A 20445-nucleotide genomic window follows, 5' to 3' on the forward strand; every position below is an offset into this window, starting at 1 on the left:
ACTATGAAACTCCAATGGACAAAATCAAAGAAAAACTAAATAAATGGAGAGATTCCATGTTTCTTGATAGGAAGTCTCAGTTTTCTTAAGATATCAGTTCTTCCCAAGTTGATTTTTAGCTTCAATACAATCCTAGTCAAAATCCTAGCAAGTTATTTTGTGGATATTGACAAACTGTTTCTAAAGTTTATGCAGAGAGGTAAAAGATCCAGAATAGCCAGTACAATATTGAAGGAGAAGAACAAAGTCAGAGAATTTACACTACCCAATTTTAAGACATTCTAGCTACAATATTGTGGTGTAGTATTGGCTATAGAGCAGACAGATAAATGGAACAGAATAGGTAGCCCAGAAACAGACCCATACAAATATAGTCAACTCATCTTTGACCAAGGATCAAAGGCAATATATGATGGATACCGGATAGTCTTTTCAATAAATGGGGCTGGAACAACTGGACATCCACGTGCATAAAAATGAATATAAACACAGACCTTACAGCCTTCACAAAAATTAACTCAAAGTGGATCATAGACTTAAATGTAGAATGCAAAACTAGAAAATTCCCAGAACATAGGAGAAAACATAGATGATCTTGAGTCACTGATAACTTTTAAATCCAATACCAAGGCATGATCTGTGAAAGAAAGGTTGATAATCTGGACCTCATTAAAATTAAAAATTTTCTCTGCAAAGACACTGCCAACAGAATAAGAAGACAAGTCACATACTGGGAAAATATTTTCAAAATACATATTTGATAAAGGACTTTTACTCAAAATATACAATGAACTCTTAAAACTCAATGATAATAAAACAAGCAACCTGATTAAAAAATGGGCAGAAGATCTGAACATTTTAGTGACCCTAAAGTACACTATGGACTTTGGGTGATCAAGACGTGTCAATGTTGATTTATCAATTGTAAAAGATTATGGCCAGAAAATAAAATCTCTACGATTTTAATATTTTCAAAGTTGATTTCTATCTCAGCATATGGTTTATGCCTAGTGAATATTTCATGTTGACTTGACAAGAAGGTTTATTCTGCAATTGTTGGGTGTAGTGTCCTATAAATGTCACTTAGAGACAGTTGATAGTGTTATCTAGATCTTCAGTATCCTTACTGATTTTTATTTATTTAAATATTTATTTTTTTCTGAGAGAGGGTTGTTAAACTCTTCAAGTATGATTTGAGATTTGTCAGTTTTCTTCTTTTGTTTCTAACAGTTTTTATTTCATGCCCCATTCCCTCTTCCCTTTTTTTTTTTGTTTGCCTTTTAGAACTTTAGTCTCTATAAGCCTCCCACACAGCACTAGAATTCTGCATATATATGCAGCAGGGAGACAGACGTGTTTGTCCTCTTAATGTTCCACTTACAGCACCCCTTCCCTTGTGCCAATGATCACTAAAAGTTTTGGTAATTTCTCCTCAACTTATCTTGAGAACATTCTCCCTTCTCAAGAACTTCAGTTTGTGTAATTTTCCTTGCTTTTTCAGATCTCTGATGCCTCTGAAAATGTTTGTGGTTTATTCAGCTTTTTCTAGTTTTTGGCAATTAGAGCATCGATTGACCTACTGTGACCTACTACATTCTGTATAGAAGTTGAAGTCCCTCTCTGTCTACCTTAACACATTGTGTTGGTTATTAAATTTATGTACTGGTTGAATATAAGCAATTACATGTCATTATAACTTTAGAGAAAAACAAATCTTGTTTTTCTTTTGTTTGTTTTATTCATTTCAAGCAGAATATTTTTTCTTTTAATTAAAAACATTTTCTTTTATATTGGCGTACAGTTGATTTACAATGTTATGTTAGTTTCAGGCGTACAGCAAAGTGATTCAGTTATACATATACATATTATCTATTCTTTTTCAGATTCTTTTCCCATTTAGGATATTACAGAATATCCTTATCCTAAATAATATCCTAATAATACATACAGGACATACAGTAGGACATACAGTAGGTCCTTGTTGATTATCTAGTTTATATTTTGTAGTGTGTACATGTCAACTCCAAATTTCTAATTTATCCCTTCCCCACCCCCACCTTTCCCCTTTGGTAAGCATAAGTTTGTTTCTGAAGTCTGTGAGACTGTTTCTGTTTTGTAGATAAATTCACTTGTATCCTTTTTTTAAAATTCCACATATAAGGGATATCATATGATATTTGTCTTTCTCTGTCTGACTTACTTCACTTAGTATGATAATCTCTAGGTCCATCCATGTTGCTATAAATGGCATTATTTCATTCTTTTTTATGGCTGAGTAATATTCCATTGTGTATATATACATATGTATATATACACATATATATGTATATACATATATCTTATATGTATATCTTTTTTAACATCTTTATTGGAGTATAATAGCTTTACAATGTTTTGTTAGTTTCTGCTGTATAACAAAGTGAATCAGCTATATGTATACATATATCCCCATAGCCCTCTTGTGTCTCCTTCCCTCAAGCAGAATATTTAATCCACTTTTTTTTTCCTATTCTCTCTAAAATATTTTTCCTCTTGGGTCCTGTTCTCACTTTGCATTCATGCCTTTAGTGATCGCACCTCCTTATTTTGCCTTTATTCATAGTCTGTGTGTTAGTTATTGTCTCTTAAATCTGTATTATCTGCCACATCACTTTCTTGAACCCCAGACCCAAAGCTCTAAATGCTTATTTGACATTTGCATGTTTGTCATGCAAAACTCAGCTTCCTTAAACCAAAATTAATTTGCTTTACCTTTCAATTGGTCAGTCTTCTATCCTTCCAGAGTTTTAATTTTGGCTCTGTCCCTTGGACTGACTGTAATTTTTAGTAAGCTTCTTAACATCTATGAGCCTCATTTTTCAAAACATTTTTAATTTATATTTCATTTAATGAATCGAAATAGAGCCCCAGGTCATTGCTTGTTTTAACAGAATATTTTAGCAAGTGTCAAGTTAGTGTTTATTTTTTCAAAACCAAAATAATATACATGCAGGTTATCCCAAATATAAATGAAGTATTTCACTACTTTGATAAAAATTAGTTATTAATTGGTCTTGTCAACTCAGTTCAGTGCTCAAAAGTGTAGGTTTACAAATCCTAAGAGACAAAGCTTAATTGTTTGTTTTTTGCGGTACGCGGGCCTCTCACCGTTGCGGTCCCTCCCGCCGCGGAGCACAGGCTCCGGAAGCGTAGGCCCATCGGCCATGGCTTACGGGCCCAGCCGCTCCGCCGCATGTGGGATCCTCCTAGACCGGGCCACGAACCCGCGTCCCCTGCATTGGCAGGTGGACTCTCAACCACTGCGCCACCAGGGAAGCCCGCTTAATTGGTTTTAATAGGGCTTTTTATATGACCACTTAAGCACTTACTTTTCCTAAAGTGACTGTTTTTACAACTAGAATATGCAACCTGTTATCTTCTAATTTCTTTAATTCCCTCTTCTTTATTCAGGAGAGAGTTCTGTATCACTGAGTATGCTACACCTGGGTGAACACAATCAAATGCCATAGACTTTGGTCTAGGAAGAGAAATATCAATGAGATTCTGTAGGGATAGATAATGTCAAAGACACATTGTAGGATGTGTCTAATTAAGGTTTTATGAAATAAATGCATTTATTTATTTTTCTTAATGAATTTTTGTAACATGTTAAAATCCTCTGAAATAGTGAGTTTTGGGACAGAGCTTTAGGACATGATACCGTAGGATGTAATTTGCAAAATTATATTTAGTTCCTTTTTATTTTTCGTTACTATTATATTCACAAGTGCCTGTTCCTGAAGAAATTCTATGTGTGCTTTTATATAAAATAAAGTTTTTTGGTATCCTTATAATCTGATCCTCAGTAAGTGCTGATAGTACTTAAGAAACAGGTGGTATTTATATAGAGCTCCAAATTAGATGTTATACACCATTATATGCACCCCTTTCCCCCCCCCAAAGATGTCTGCATTAAATGAGAATTATGGTTAAAAAAACCATTTAGCCTATTAACAAGTTTGTTTTTTCTCTAAATGGAATGTGATAAGACTTTTCATTATTCACTAGAAATAACATTTTATTGCTGTTAGCACAACTGTTCATAAAGCTACTCCAGCTTAAAAACCTTTTAAATGAATTTTTTACTTCAGTGACAAAATTCTCTTTAAAAGTGGTCTTAGCATGTGGAATCCAGGGAGAGATGGAGTGGACTTATCAAGCATTTTCTAAAGATCGTTTTTAATTCTTCTATGAAGATATTAGCACTTTCATAAAAGTTATTTATTTTGACAAAATTAATCATGGAACACATAATATATAAGCATCACTGAATATAACCCTAAATGATAGTCTCCAGATATAAATTTCAAGACTACTTTGTATACAAGGAGACTTTGCTTTTTAGCCTTATTTTAGTTAATAATTGAAAGGAAAAAAACAACAACTTTGTAATCTTTGAATAGTAAGATATATGGTGTTGCTCATTTAAAACATTTGGAGAAGACATATTTTTTTTCAGAATGCTTCTTATCTCTCTATCTGTGTAGTCGCATTTTATAGATACTTGGATATAAGTATGTGTGCCCATATTTCCATTGTCAAAAAATACATTCAATCATATTATTAGGAGCATTTGCCATTACAAGTAGTTCTAACACACCTTTTGATTAATATCTTTAAATTTTTTTTGTCATTATTTTTATCCCTCATATAAAATAATAATTCAGAAATCCTTATGTTGTATATAAAGGAAGAGCATGAAACAAGATTATTATACTAACTCAGTGATATAAAGAAGAGTATTTCCTGTAGGGTAGTCCAATTACAAAATAGTAAAACAGTAACAAAACAAAATAAAGTGTTTTTTCTATTTGTTTCAGTAAGTTTAGCACAGCAGGAATTGTAGCATTCCTCCTGGCTGGTGTGTCAAATCTGCAGTTTGAAACATAACTGCAAATAGATATTTTAAAGACATTGTATATAAGCTAATAACCTTAGCCATATAAATGAGATAATTATACAGCATTTAATATATTTAATTTGCTTTTATTGTAATAATTTCATACCTTCGGTTTGAGAAAATAATGTGTTTATTTGAAAAGAATAATAAACTAGTATGTTGAAGACATGTAAGGACAAAACTTTGAATCATTTAAACACTGCTTTTGCCTGTATCAAGTTTTTTGCAGATGTCTTTTTACTTTATTATATCTTGATAAGCCAGTTCAGTTTAGTTTGAGAAAAAAAATGTTACTGGTGGGGTAAATCAAACAACAACAACCATAAGGAAAAAAAAAAAAAGAAAAACTGATATAGGATCCTATAGAATTTTTGAAGAAAAAACCTGAAGCCATTTCAGGGCCATACCTTGGACTATAGCCTGAGAGGGATAAATATGTTCATTATATAGATTTGTAGACATGTAAAACATATATTTTTTAATGGTAAAAGTTCTAGATTTCAGAAAGATCAATCAAGGCATGAAGGATAAGTAAGACGGCTCTGACGTCTGCACTAAAGAGAATAAGGTCCCTAAATTCAGGATCTCACATAGTGAGTCTTGCAAAGATTAAGCTGGGAGTCTTGGTAACAGAAATATCTGAGGAATGTATCTGGGACACCCAAAGGGCAACAAATGGTACTTTGAGTAGTAGAAATTGCTTCTGACTCAGTGGTTTCTTGTATGTTTCTTCAAGTTCAAAGTTCTTACTGGAGCATGGATGGCCCTGAACCTGTGTGAGAATGTGCTTAGTGGTTCCTGGTAGCATGGCACGTTGTATGTAAATGTGGAGACTGTAAAATGAGTTTAGACAGAAACTTTTAGTCTTGCCCTCTGACATTTAAGCAGTTTCTTATTTAGGCAGAGGAAAGATTTGTCTTAATTAAGGCTTATGTTCATAATTAAATAGTTTTAAAAACCTGAAAGAATTCACTAAGAGCCAACTGTCAGAATTGTGCTGTATCTAACTACAAATTTATCTGGAAGGCGTTTCACTGCCAACCTTTTGGAATAAGTAATCTAAACAGTGTGACTCCATGTCTCTACCTTTCAGTCATACCTCTACCCACTACAATCCGGCTTCTTTGCATCTCTTTTTCTATTAAGCATAGTGCCCTTTCTTTACAAAGTAAAAGCTCAACTCACATACTGATATATTTTACTTTGACTTATTTTATTATTTGTATCCTGCTTACTTCTAAAATAAATTAAAAGAGGATCTGTTTGCATGAAGATAAGACACTACTATTCAAATAATAAAATAAATCATGTTTAACATTTATTGCAAAGTAGTAAACAATTAAGAAAGGCATAAGAAATTTTAAAAAAATGTTAGGCAGTGAAAAGTCAATATACATGACTGAAAATTTGATTAGAGAGGGAGGAGGCAAACCATAAAAAGTTTCACAGAACACAGGAGTTTGCCATTCTCTATGCCCTTTGCTTCCTCTCAGTCTTCAGTTCTCTCTGAAGAACTGAAATCTTACCTTCTTAGAGACACCTTCCTTGGCTGCTATCTAAACATAACCCAAGTTACATCATCAACGTTTCTTATTCATCTTTCCTAATTTATGTTTCTCCTGAGAATTCACAGCTATCTAATATACTGTCTATATTACTTGTTTATATTTAATGTAACTCCCTCAGTAGAATAAAGCTGTGTGAAGGCAGGAAGTTTTGTGTGTTTGTTCAATGTACATCCCTACCATTTAGAATTGTTCCTGGGGCATGACAAATGTTCACTATGTATCTGTTGAATGAACAATGAAGGAATTAATAATTATATTTGACATACATGCCCAAAGATAAGGACAGAGATGGGTTGTAGTGTGGAGATCTGAGAATGCAGGACATAAAGATGATAAGTATGGAGATATAATTGAAGCCATGGAAATGAGTGTAGAATGAGACAAAAGACCACAGTAGAATCTTGAAGAACTCCAGTATTAACAATTATTTAGGAAAGGAATGGGAAAACACAAATGAAAACAAAGGAGACTGGGGAATGACCAAAAAAGCAAGGGGAAAATATACTATTTTTAAAGTTGAAAGAAAGAGAGTGCTTTAACAGGGAGAGAGTAGACAACTTTATTGAATGCTTCTGAAAGACTAAGTAAGAGGAGATCTGAAAACGTATTCTCTGGAGTGAATGGCGTGGACATACTTAGTAACATGAGTGTATCCATGGAGAAGTAGGAGCAGAAAGTAGACCGGAATAGACTGTGGAATGAATGAATAAATAAGTAGACAGGAAGAAAATGGGGATGGTCAGTATAGACAACAAACTTCTTTCTACTTTTTGGCTGTTCATAGGAGGAAGGAGATGTAGGATTCAGAGAAGAATGTTATTACATTGGAGTGACTAAAAATAATTAGATGCTAATAAGGAGGTTCTAGGAGATGAAAGGAGAAGAGGTGAAAATTGAAAGCATGTGACTTTAGAGACAGTAGAAGGAGATGGAATCCATTTACATTTGTGGGGATTCACCTTTGATAGGAAGAGGACCAGAAATACAGTTATGATAAGGGGCAGAAGAAAAACAGTGATCATTACAAGCAGGTTTAGAGAATTGGTGACAGCTCTGTTAGGGAGCACCAACTAAAGGCTTTTGTCACAAAAATAAAAAGGAAGGTTATCATGCTGAGGGTAAAGGAATGGAACAGAAATGGCTTGGCAGTGAGGAGGAAAGATGAAAGTTTTTCATAGTTGTTCTGGAGAATGGAAGAATGAGAAGTTGACCAAAGAAATAGGTCCCGTTTCTGTGGAGTCTTGAGAGCTCAGATAATTGGTGACACTGGCTATATTATGTTGCTGGTTTTCTGCATGTATATATGGTTTTCTCTGTGGGCATGGAAGTTTTCATTCAGAATATGAATTTTCTAAGAAAGGCATAATGGAAGAACTGGGAAACAAGGGGATAGGCATCTTTATAGAAGGTTCTTTAAAATCATTAAAATGGAGTTTAAGTAAAAAAAGGGAGGAACTAAAATAAAGAAAAAATGAAGGACTCAATCATAATAGCTGTAATTTATTGCTTACTTACCTTATGCCAGGAACTTTTCTAAATACTTTACATATGATTACTCACTTAGTTCTTGTGACAATACAATGAGGTGCGTATTATTATTACTTAAAATTCAAGGTATTATTCTTACATTAATTTCACAGTTAAGAGAACCATGCCTAAGGTTACACAGGTAATGAATAACAAATCAGGGACTTGAACCATTTGGTAGTCTAGTTCTGCGTGTCTTCACTTTATCTATTTTTTCAACACAGAGTATAGCAGAGATCTTGAAGAACATAAAGACCAGTAGTAACTGGGAAACTGAGCAAGCAGAATGGGAGGCTAAGAGATTCATGTTGGAATTGTGGGATTTTGAATTAGTAAATTCAGAGAGAATACACTTTAAAGTGACAACAAGGTTCTAGTTTTGGCATGTGAACTTATATTTTTTCCTGCTCTCCTCCAATGGAACAATTCAACACTGCAGGTATAAAATACTTTAGTCACACTTACTGTAGATTATGTTTTTTATATATCATTTTTGAAACATAGGAGTGTTACTGAGTCATTGAGACCCTAGTAATTTGTTATGGATTTTTAAGAAACTGGATTAAAGTATTCCCAGTGAAAACTCCATGGGAGAGCATCTTGAGGTAATAATCTCAAGAAATGGGTCAGACAGAGATAAAGACCAAAATCACAGAGTAGCAATACATGTTTATTTCACGTTATGATGGATCACATAGTTTGTACTTCACCTTTGTTATTTCAGATAACTAGCATGGACTTTTCAGAAGGTAATTTTTTTCTTCAGGATGAGAACTTATTCATGCAGGTATAAATTTGCCTCTAGAAGTTACTGTCATATACTCAGTAATTTCCATGAAAATTTGCTTATTGATCACACAAATCAGGGTCACATTTTATTGTAAGGCTAGGATAATCATTTGTGATTCCTAAGAAATACTGAAGTTACTCAAATATACAAACTTCCTGGAAACCTTATTTCAGTTGACATAATGTGCCCGACTAATCATTACATAAATCCTCTATGCCTCAATGTTGCTTTCCATGGGTGAGGGGAGGTGTACCACTGAGGTAAAGTACGTGGGTTTCCAGGCTCACCTTGAATGGATATCAAGCTTGGCATGTATGAGGACTCTGAAGAAAGCAACGTGGATGGAGTTTGGTGGAGGAAGATGAGTTCTACGACCCATTGGCTATTGAAAGGAGTATGAATTTTATTCTAAAAATCAGAAGAAGGTAGTGGACACTTACAATCTCCACCCTTTTTAATAGAAAATTAACATTCAAGAAGCTTCAGTAATTTGCAGATGAGAACTCTCTTAAGTGACAAAGCTATAACTTATATTCTTGTCTGCTTGACACCAAAATCTGTTTCTTTTCAATACCACCTTTAGTTCCTGGTACAAGGAAGATTATTCAGCATAGGTTTTGGAACATATCCAGACTAGGTGACATAGTAGATAAAACTTTAAGCACTGAAGTGAATATATCTTAAGTATCGATACTTTTGATGTGTTTAATATAATATTATAACAATAACATAAACATTTAATATGATCTTTCTGTTTTCCAACACTATGCTAAATACTTTACATGGATCATCTTGTTTCTCCCTAATAATAATCCCATGAGGTAGGTACTATTATTATACCCATTTTATGTATGAAGATACTGCGATTCAAGTGGGTCAGGAAACTTGCCCGTGGTCATACACTGAATAGGTGGTAACTTCATAATAGCAAAAACTATTTCACTATTTATTGGGTTATTATGGAGAATTCTGTTAAACCATGGTTTATTAGCTTAGTTTGTGGTTAGCCTATGTGTGGTTAGTTCTTATAAAAATAAAATAAAATAAAATAAAATAATATCCAATAATTCCTATTCTCATTGATCTTTTCCAAGATATTACAGAGAGAATATCCAGAGATCTAAATTAGGAGAATAACTCTGGAGAAATAGATGTCAGAGGAGATGACTCTAAATGTAGGTTAGGACAATGTCATTATGGGGAATATGGCCAAATAGGATTTTGAGAATATTTATTCAGTTATTCAACAAATATTGTAAACCTACTCTGTGCCAGGTACTTTGGGGAAAAAAAAGATTGGTGTGTAGGAGCCAACTAAGCTTAATACATTTCTGTCTGTGATTTAACTTTTCTGCAGAACTTGTCAGAACCTAATAGTCCCTGAAGTTAGGCTGACAGGAATCTTTTATACGCCAAACAAAGGACTTTCTAGTAACTATTGACCTTGTGTTGCATATATACGGAAAATATTACTCAGCAAAAGCTTATCATAAATATTAAGATGCAGTTATATCTCTAGGTACAGTTTGATCATATCAAAAGCAAAAATAGATTTTAAAATAGACTTACTGAACTCTGAAGAATTCATATCTGAATTTTCTATCTGAAAAATGACAAAACAGTGCCAGTCTCATGATGCTTAGTTTAGCACAGACACATAAATGTTAGCTAATCTAAACAGTGTGCGCAGCCAATTTGTTGCTGTCCTGGAGTGGTATTCAGCCTGCTTAGTGTTATGAAAGAAGGGGCGAGCTGGAGAATCTGCCCTTTGCCTCTGGGTTGTTAAGCCATCCAAAGCTTGGGGTGCATGGCTTTTAAAATGCACATCTCTAATTCAGAATTTCTTGTGGTATCACACAGTTATGCTCTTCCACTTTAGTGTATACTCTCTTCAATATTTTATGTTGAAAAAGAAAAAGTAGAAATGTAAGCTACTAGACTTTTGGCCACATGTTCAACTTTTCCTTCTGTGACTTTGAAGGTAGTAGACTGCAGATGTAAAAGATCTTCCTTCTTAAATGAATATCCTTAAGCAAAATAGTTTTAAAAATATGCCTAGTATACCTAAGGGTTGCCTAGCTATCAGCTGCATGCATGCTTTTCATTGAACTGTGTATGTTTGTGTGTATGTGTATACGTTGGTATGGCTTCTAATGGCATGTAATAATTTCAGGGGAGGAAAGAGACAAGAGAGCAAGATAAATGTAATACATTTTTGTACTTTCTCCTTGCAATTTTTTAAAGGTAAGAAGGCCCTGTTAACTAAATATGAACTGGTAATTTGATCATTACCTGCTATTCATTTGAACTAACTATAGTCAACAGATACTGGACAGTGAACAGAGGGAACTCTTTTGGAAAGCCATGTAGTTTCTCCAAAGGTGATTGCTATGCTATGTGTATTTAGATAGAAGCTTTCCCATGTATTACCAGCTTGCTGCTGTCCATTTTGCTGCCAAATATTCCTTCTCTATGGTAGCATAATACTGTTACCAAGGGAACAGCTTATGGCCAACACTTACAGTAGTGCCACAAATTAATTTCACAGTTCTCAGGATATAGGATGATAACAGTAACGTGAGCTACTGTGAAATTACCATTGTTCCCATGGAGTTACAGTGTAATTATTACTTTTGTGATAACTAAAAAAATAATTCATATCACTACTGCTGGATGTTTGTTCTCTCTTCTCTCTGTTTCTCTGTCTCTCCCTCCTTATCTCTCTTTTTCCTTCCCTTCGTGTATTTTCTTCCTTTGTTGGTTCAGAATCTCCCTGATGTCTTTTTTCACAAGTAATAATAAAGAGTAATTTTTATACTGGCATTAAGAAAGAGTTACAGTGAAGTGGGGTGAAAACTTATTTATGTGAGTCACATCCATAATTAGGATGTTTACTATATAAGTACTAAAACATAGATTTTCCTGGTGTATTGAGAGGATATTTTAAATTTGTGATTAGTGTGGAATGAGAAATTACAGTATTATTTTCATAGAAAATTAAATCCATATGTTGAATAGAGGAATCCATTTAATGTGATTAAAAGCCCTGAAGAAAAATGAATGTTACCTAACTTCCTTAATTAGCTGTGTAATTTGACACAATAAAAAAAAAAAACTTCCTTAAGTGTCAATATTTATGTCTGTAAAATGGGGGATAATAATAATATCTACCTAACAGAATTGATATGTAGATTAAAAGAGAAAGTGAATTTTAAACTGTACAGAACAATAAAAGCTTTAAGATGTCACCATCATTGATGTGTCTTTAATGGGGGCATCGATTGATGAAGTACTGTTTTTGTTAGTAGGAGATTTATAGGGAGACCTTAAAATCACAACAGTAACACAGGGAAAGATCATTTTTATTGCATTTTATTAGAATAATAAGTAGTATTTCATTATATCTTGGTACAACAAAATGAGACATGTAATCATTATTATAACAGGTTTTTTTTGTTTGTTTTTGTTTTTGTTTGTTTTTTTTTGCGGTATGCGGGCCTCTCACTGTTGTGGCCTCTCCCGTTGAGGGAGCACAGGCTCCGGACGCATAGGCTCAGCGGCCATGGCTCACGGGCCCAGCCGCTCCGCGGCATGTGGGATCTTCCCAGACCGGGCGGGGCACGAACCCGTGTCCCCTGCATCGGCAGGTGGACTCTCAACCACTGCGCCACCAGGGAAGCCCTATAACAGTTATTTTTAATAAATAACTTCCTCAGAGAATGAGATTTCTATTTTATACTATCTTTATTGAGCATATACATATATTAAAAGTTAAGCACTCTTATGCATAGAAGTGTGTATACTGTGTTCATTGTTTAAAAAAAACTGCAGTGATGAATGCAAAATTTTATTTGCTATGTCAAAAAGTGAAATTGTTAAGATAAAGGTAAAAGTATATAAAGTCAAATTTATGTAGGAATATTTGTTCTGATTATTTGCTGTAATGTATACTATTCTCCATTCTACTTTAGTTTGCTTTTCAATATATTTTATGTATTCTATTAGAAGGACTCACATATGACTTAACAGTTAATATTTTTCACTAAATGTTCAATAGTTGATTGCACAGTTATTTATTATTCCAACACTTGAAATTACTATCCCTAGCATTTAAAAAATTGATAAATGATGGAATAAAATAATATGATCATATTTGTTGTAGGTAGATACATTTGTTGAATGAGTGAATGAATTATGATGAATATGTAGTAAGCTGCCTCCAGTTGCTGAATCTCTTTTTAGAGAGGATAGGAAAGTACAAATAGAAACTATTTTCTCTCCTATATTTTTCTGCTACCCATTTTGAAATTACCCAAGACTGATAACTTACATAAAGGAGCATGACTTTAACTGAGTTTTCTGGTTATCTTATTAATCATCAGTTTTCATATATTATTTTAATGTGTGGTGTGACATATTTGAGGCTTAGCTTCATCTTTGGTAAAATGGAGATGCTGCTGCTGAAATGCTGTGGAACTAAGTTAGAAAAAAAAATATAAAAAGTATTTAGCACAAGAAAGGCCAGCTGCAGACTGAAGAGTCAGTAGCAGTATCTTTCTCTTTTTTACTCTGGGAGATGGGCAAAGTCCTATGACTAAATTGGTGTCAGGAAGGTACCTCTGATTAAGGACTTCTGATAGTATAGTCCTTCTTTGTATTTAATGGGCCTACAATGAACAATTATTAGTTGAAGTATCTTTATACTGCATTATGACTGCATAAAAGTGTTAGCAGAAGAAGGTTCTCTTTGAGAGCTATTAGAAACATCAATTTATTCCCTCATTTTAAAAATACTTATAATTTTTTGAAATCAGTTTCTTAAACCCAAAATATTATGAACACTGTGCTTCCTAGAGCAATTAAGAATCAAGAAGATTTTGTTTTTTTCTCTTTTCCCATTACTAACTCCTTTTCTATATTCCTATTTCCTTGTCTTCCCCCACAATTTAACAAAAAAAGAAAGGTCTAATAAAATATTGATGTAGCTGAATATTTAACTGGACAAATTTCAGTGGTCAGAATAGTTTTAGACAAGTCTATAAAATATTTGTTTTCATGTTGTCCACAAATGTGGGATACTGATTGGAATGAATTAGTTTAGTATAACATTTAAATATTCTTTTTCTCAAAGAAAGGGGATTTTAAAATAGTAAAAAGAAATGTACCTGGGGCCAACTGATTCATGAGCAGACCATGATACAGTTACTAGACTTAAGCATAGTTTCCCTGTAAGCTTTCTGCATTATCACAAATGCAAATTTCTCACTCCTTCAAAAATGTTTAGCACAGCTATACTATAAATACACACTAGACCATAAAACTTGTTACAGTACTGCTAATGCTACAGTTGCAAAAGCAGAGTACTATGATTTCCAAGTTAAGTAGAGGTTTCATTGGTTTCAGTTTTGTAAAAGATTTTTATTCCCTCCTGAACTATAAAGTGAATCTAGTAATTCTTAACTGGGGCAGTAGGTGTTATTACCCCTCAGCGGGCATTTGAAAACGTGGGGAGGCATTTTTGGTTGTTGTCACAATGATGGGTGGGTGCTTTGGCATCTAATAAGAGTGCATCACAGATCTCAGACATCCCCGGTACAAAAAAGAGTTGTTCCTTACAAAATGTGAATGATGCCTCTTAAGAAACTGGGTATAACTGACCTGTCATATTGGGTATTTATTTATAATATATATATAACTCTTATTTAGACACTTCGGATGAACCAACTGCCTATTTCCTGACTGAATGTATAAACATTAATAAAGAAGTTGTAAGCTCAATAGAGTAGCTTATCTATTTATAAAACATATTATGATAATTTAATAGATAATTGGAAACCTTTTGATTGCAGTTTATACTAAAGCAAAGAGGGACATTTACCGTGTGATACTTGTAGATAATCTTTAATGACTATAAATGTGAGTAAATGATGTATCGATGTTTTTTCCTAATTGAATATTTTGAACTCAACAGAATGTCCTCTGTAGTAATTCTACTTTTTCCAATATAAATGATCATACATAAACCTAATATTTTGAAGAATTGTAAAGAAGGGTAAAGAAGAGATGTAAAGAGAGTAACAAATAATATTCAAATGATAGGTGAACATAGAAAATAATCACACTGTTTTTTACTTTTTCAACATATGTTATTATCCACATTTTGCCAAAAAAAAAAAAAAGAATGTATTCAGGCAATTGCTCTGAAACAAATGTCAAAAAAGTAAGAGAACCATATAAATCACATTGTTGCAGAATATTCTGTGCCCTCCATGGAAACATGGTACTTCTGTTTGAAATGCATAGATTCTGTAGAAAATCTGTTCTCTCCTGGGTCCTGATGCGGAATCCCTCCAGGCGTCGTACCATCCTTTTCAATATGTGTAAGAAAGAACTTTTAGAGACTAAAATGCTAATATCATTGCTCTCCCTCTTGTGCAAGAAGAGTGGCCTCTTCCAGCAACACCTTTTCTGTTTAAAAGGAGCATAATCCTGAAGTCGCTTGGGTCTACGAGTAGTATCTGTTTTGAGCCCAGAGTGTAACTTTGACACAGAATTTATCACTTTTCTCCATCAACAGAAAGAGTTCTTTCTTAGAAATTGTTAGTAAGCAGTGGATAAATTACTGAAAATTTTCTGAGGGAGGTGAGTGAAGGATTTACAACACACATCCCAACTTCCTGTTAATGTGGATCCTTAGTAACCTCTCCCTTCTCCAAAGGCACACCTTCCCTCTTGCACACATCCTCAGGTACTGCCGGTGTGATTCTCTGCTCTTTAACTTGATTCTCTCCCTTGCACTATTGAAGGCTGCCCTCCTTGATTTTTCAAAGCATCCATCTCTAAGTCTATCAGAGATTTAAAGAGGTATTTTTATTAGCCATGTGTTGAAGCTTTCTTGCTAATAACTAGCTGATACCAGCTGTATTCAGAGACTGAACGTGTTGATTTGGGGAAAAGAGTTGAGTGATTTGGGGACATGGAGTCCTTTGGGAGATGTATCTAAAAAGACATATTTATGTTATACTTAATTTTGTTATTCAAATATTGCTCTTCTGAGGAATTGAGAAAATTGTGAAATAGCAAAAGGAACTCAGGCCAGCATGAGATCCCATGGGCTGAGAAAGAAGTGTGGGAGGTGAGAGAAAAGCAGAAGAAAAGAAATGGGGCTATTTAAAATTTTGCTTAACATCTATAATAAAAAATATGATTTATTTTCTGGGAAGAAAAACCTAAAATTCATGTTCACAAACTATTTTCCCAGAAATTAAACTACTAGAATTTACCACACAGGTTTTTGTATCCTCGTGATCAATAGTAAGTATGTGAGTAATAGCTTATCATTCAGTTTTAGAAAAGAAAGAGATGCTGTTCAATGATTGATGCTCCCAGTACAGTCAGAAGCCTTATCATTAAACGATATCTCATATAAAGCATTTTTGAAGGAGGCTCAGCTTATATGGTCCTGTTATATTTGTTTCTGAAATATAATATGTGGATATCACTTTCAAAATTTTAATACTGAATAGTTAGCAAATTATTTGTAATATTTTAAATTGGGGCTGTTACATGAATCTTTGCCAGATTCTGGATCACTGTGAATTTATTATTGAGTGAGGATACTAATGTGTCCCACCAATGTAGGTCATCTTTTGTATTGGTGAATGGGATTCATATTCAGCCACAGGATTTTATGTTCAACTTGAGAATAGAGCTTGTATTTTTGCCTTTGCACTATACTTGCATCTTGGGTGGAAATTCAGGGGAATTGGTTTTTTGTCCTTTACTAGCTGGTTATTCTTGGGGAAATTAGATTAGATTCTATAGGTCTATGAATGCCATGATTATTTTTTCCTTATTTTGTATCATTTATCCATTGTTACATAACAAACCACCCCAAAACTTAGTAGCCTAAAACAACAGTTTACTGTTTCTTATAATTCCTTTGGCTGGACTCAGCTGGATAGTTCTGCTGTTCTTATGTGGGCTCACTTGTATGGTTGCAGTCCTGTGGGACCTCAGTTGGCGCTGGAATACTAGAATGGTCTCACTCACATGGCTCTCCCACATGGCCTCTCATCCTCCAATAGGCTAAACTAGCATCACATAGCATTGCGGTTAGATTCTAAGAGAGCAAAAGTGAAAGCTGCTGAGCCCCTTAAAGCCTTGTTTCAGAACTGGTTCAGTGGCACTTCTGCCACCATTTTATTGGTCACTGGGAGTCACAAATGTAGTCTACATTCAAGAGGGAAGATCCCATCTCTTAAAGGGAGAAGTGGCATGCACATACAAGGATGGGAGGGATTGTTGAAGAAAATCTATCACATATTATAATAAAGTACTTGTTACATTGTACTGCAATGATTATTTAAACCTTTTCATGCATATTTCCCCACTGTGGTATAATTTTCCCTAGGGGAAGACTTATTAAACTTTGTCTTTCAAATGTGTGCAGTAGGTGACCAAAAACAGTCAATGTCAAAGTGAACTCTGTGCAGAGGTATTGATAATGATAATATCAATGTTCATGCACACTTATATTTTAGCACTTAATGTATAAATATCTTCTATTTTCAGAAAAGAACATTTTGAGAGTCATTAGCTCTATTTTTAAAAGTACGTTTCTTACCATAGTTTTACTCAATTGAACTTCTGTTTGTTCAGAGTTTAGCTTTTTTTTTTAAAGTAAAGGACATCATAAAAATTGCAGAAGGATCATTAGTTTGAATTTTGTATCTTAGACTTCTAGTCTTTGCCAAGAATCGTTCTTTAAAGTGTTTGCTACTTCTCTGCCTACGGGTAAGTTGAATCTTGTAAATAGACCTCTTTCTTCTTTTTCATGTATTACAGAATAGCAGGGGAACCTTGCCATGAAAGACTGCCACTATTCTAAATGAAGACTAGAAATGCAGGTTGACAATGTAAGCCAGCAGTTGTGATATAGCATCTTGAAACTTCTTTCTTTCCAAAGTGTCATTATGATCTATTTCACTGTTTAGGATGAAGGTCTCACTTTTTCCATTTCACTTTAGATATAGATGCAGTTATGACTTACTAAGTTATGCTTTCAAATATTTTTACTGCTTATGTGAAGTATCCTCCTGGGAAATCTGTGAAAAGAGAGGGGAGGCTTTATTTTCTTCTTGAATTTACATATGATTTGTCTGCATATATAACTTGAAATTTTTAGTAGTTTTTTCTGTAATTGAACAAAATGTTCAATTTTCTCATTACTATTGTATGAAGAATAGAAGGCGGCATGAATATTTTAAGGACTGCTCTTAGTTCACAGTGACCTGTGTATTTTTTTCCCCAAAGCCAGGGAAATAAAGCATAAATTATGAAGCTGTGATTAAGTAGTCTAGAAGTTAGGAACGTCCATGCAAAAAGAGAACGATATACCCAATTTTCCCCCTCAGCAGTTATGCCAACATTAGCTTTTTATTTCCACCCAAATTCTTGCAGGTATATGCTGTATTTTAACAAACTTTACCTTTGCAAATTTCTGCTATTTTAAAATCAGACAAAATAGGTGATAACTGCTCGTTGCCAAGATAGTATAAATTAACTCATTGGCCTCAGAATGTGTAAATTAATAGCAGCCCTCAGAAATCACACTCTTCAGCCTAAAAAGAATGATACTCTTTAGGTGTAAACTTCTCAGGTGTCTATTCTAAGGTTCATTCAGAGACGAGCTAATAAAATGACTAATATTCATATCTCCTCAGGTAGGGCCCTAATCTTGTATGAGCGTATTTCCAGGATGAGGAGGATGAATATTTAATGGATGTTCCCTTGGTATAAAATAAGATTATCTCTGACAGATGGTGGTTTTAAATGAGAACATTACAGTAATTCAGAGTGGACTGGACACATTTTATCTTTCTGCTTTATAAAAAAATATTTGCAAGGGTGATGTCTTTTGTGTAGAAATGAAGGCTAATCACACGTCACAAATGTAAATATTTTTACATATCACCCTTTTTTTTTTTTTTTCATTTTTATGTTTGGAGAAGGCATGGATTTCCTTAGAAATATCATTAAATTTTTTTTGGCACCAACCATCATATTTGATAGGATTGGTAAAATAATGGTTACTAATAAACATGTTATAAAAAGAGAAGGGAATGCTTTTTAAAAAAAATTACCTTTGTTCTTTTCCGAGTAATAAGATTTAAATGCCATTCATCTTCTATGAGGTTGTCTTGAGTATTTTTGGAGAAATGCTGAGCCTTTTTTTTTTTTTTTTTTTTTAATGTGGCTGAGGCATATCGTTGACCTAAGATTTAAAGGCCAAATTGGGCACACATTATTTCATTATTTCAGTCAGGAGGCAGTGACCTATAAGGAAAGGTCATCTTTCTCTTTCAACTCACATAAAGATCTATTAATAAACACAGAGGTGTCTGATGTACTTGAAACTCACTGAATATTTAGGTTCCCTTTGTGTTTAGAGAACTGCTATAAAAACATATGGCATGAAAGACTATTGATGGGTGGGCGTCATTGCCTAAATGAAAGCTTTGAATCACAAATGCGTGTGAGTAGTTATCTTCTTCCACTTGGAAAATACTACTCTAAATATATATTCAAAATGAATAATATGCATAGCATAAGACAATGGCCCAAGCTGCTTCATATGATACTAGTAGAGGAAATGTGTGTTATATCTCTGGTACATACTCCAAAAGATAGATATTTGATCTTTCTCATATTCAGTAAAGCATATTAAAATATGGTAAATGTTATAACAGTAAATGTTATCACCAAGGAAATAGGCATATTAATTAAATTAAATGTTTAATGGACTTCATGGTGTTTGAAGCTGTTGGAAAGGCAAGTATATTTTAATTTTTCTGCTGTATTTTTTTCCCTTCTACAAAGTCTGAGTTATATTCTCTTTTAATGATTTTATTAAATAGCAAGATGTAAATCTAATTCTCATTACACAACAAAAATCTAACAAATGTCATTGTGTTTACTAAAGTTAGAGCTCCATGTACACCATAATTCTATATTATTTCCTGACACAAAAGTTAGCAACACAGGAATTACTTTCCCAGCTTCTGTTGGTGTTAAAATTCCTCTGGACACACTTTTTAATGTATTGTCTACCTTTGTTCCTGTGTACTTAACCCTGTGAAAAATGAGACATTAAGAAGAAGTTGATATAGATGACTGTCAAAATCACAGTCTCATAACAATGTCACTTTGGATAACATCTGTCAGCTTAGTCAGGTAATATGAATCCCTCGCATGTTTTTCATAGAAGTAGTTAGAGAGTATTCTGAAAGGGGAGCAAAGAGAGTGGCTGTGTTTTTTAATATAAACCATCTGTGAGAAACAGTGCTTCCCTAGTGCCCTTATGAGTAAGAGGAAATACATAATCTGGTTGATTCATAGCCTATTGTATTAAATGAGAACCTCCCCCGCCCCCGAATACATTGTGTGCTCCATTTCTTGAAGACAATGGTTTAGTCTTGTAAAATTGTATATATTTACATTTTCCTTAATACACTTAGAGACTTAAGTGTATTCCCTTGTTCTGTATGTCCTTTTCCTCTAAAGAGCTTCTTCATATATCCCTAGAGCTTTTTGCCAGGGAGACTAGGTTACTGAATAGA

At 33.9% G+C, this 20445-nt stretch overlaps 1 protein-coding gene across 2 annotated transcripts in view; it reads left to right on the forward strand.

The window, feature by feature from the left end:
• DPYD (dihydropyrimidine dehydrogenase) overlaps positions 1-20445 on the forward strand; it is a 795698-nt gene that overhangs the window by 128397 nt on the left and 646856 nt on the right. The window lies entirely within an intron of this gene.

Source organism: Orcinus orca, chromosome 1, assembly GCF_937001465.1.
Source record: "Orcinus orca chromosome 1, mOrcOrc1.1, whole genome shotgun sequence".
In the NCBI taxonomy this organism is placed as follows: domain Eukaryota; kingdom Metazoa; phylum Chordata; class Mammalia; order Artiodactyla; family Delphinidae; genus Orcinus; species Orcinus orca.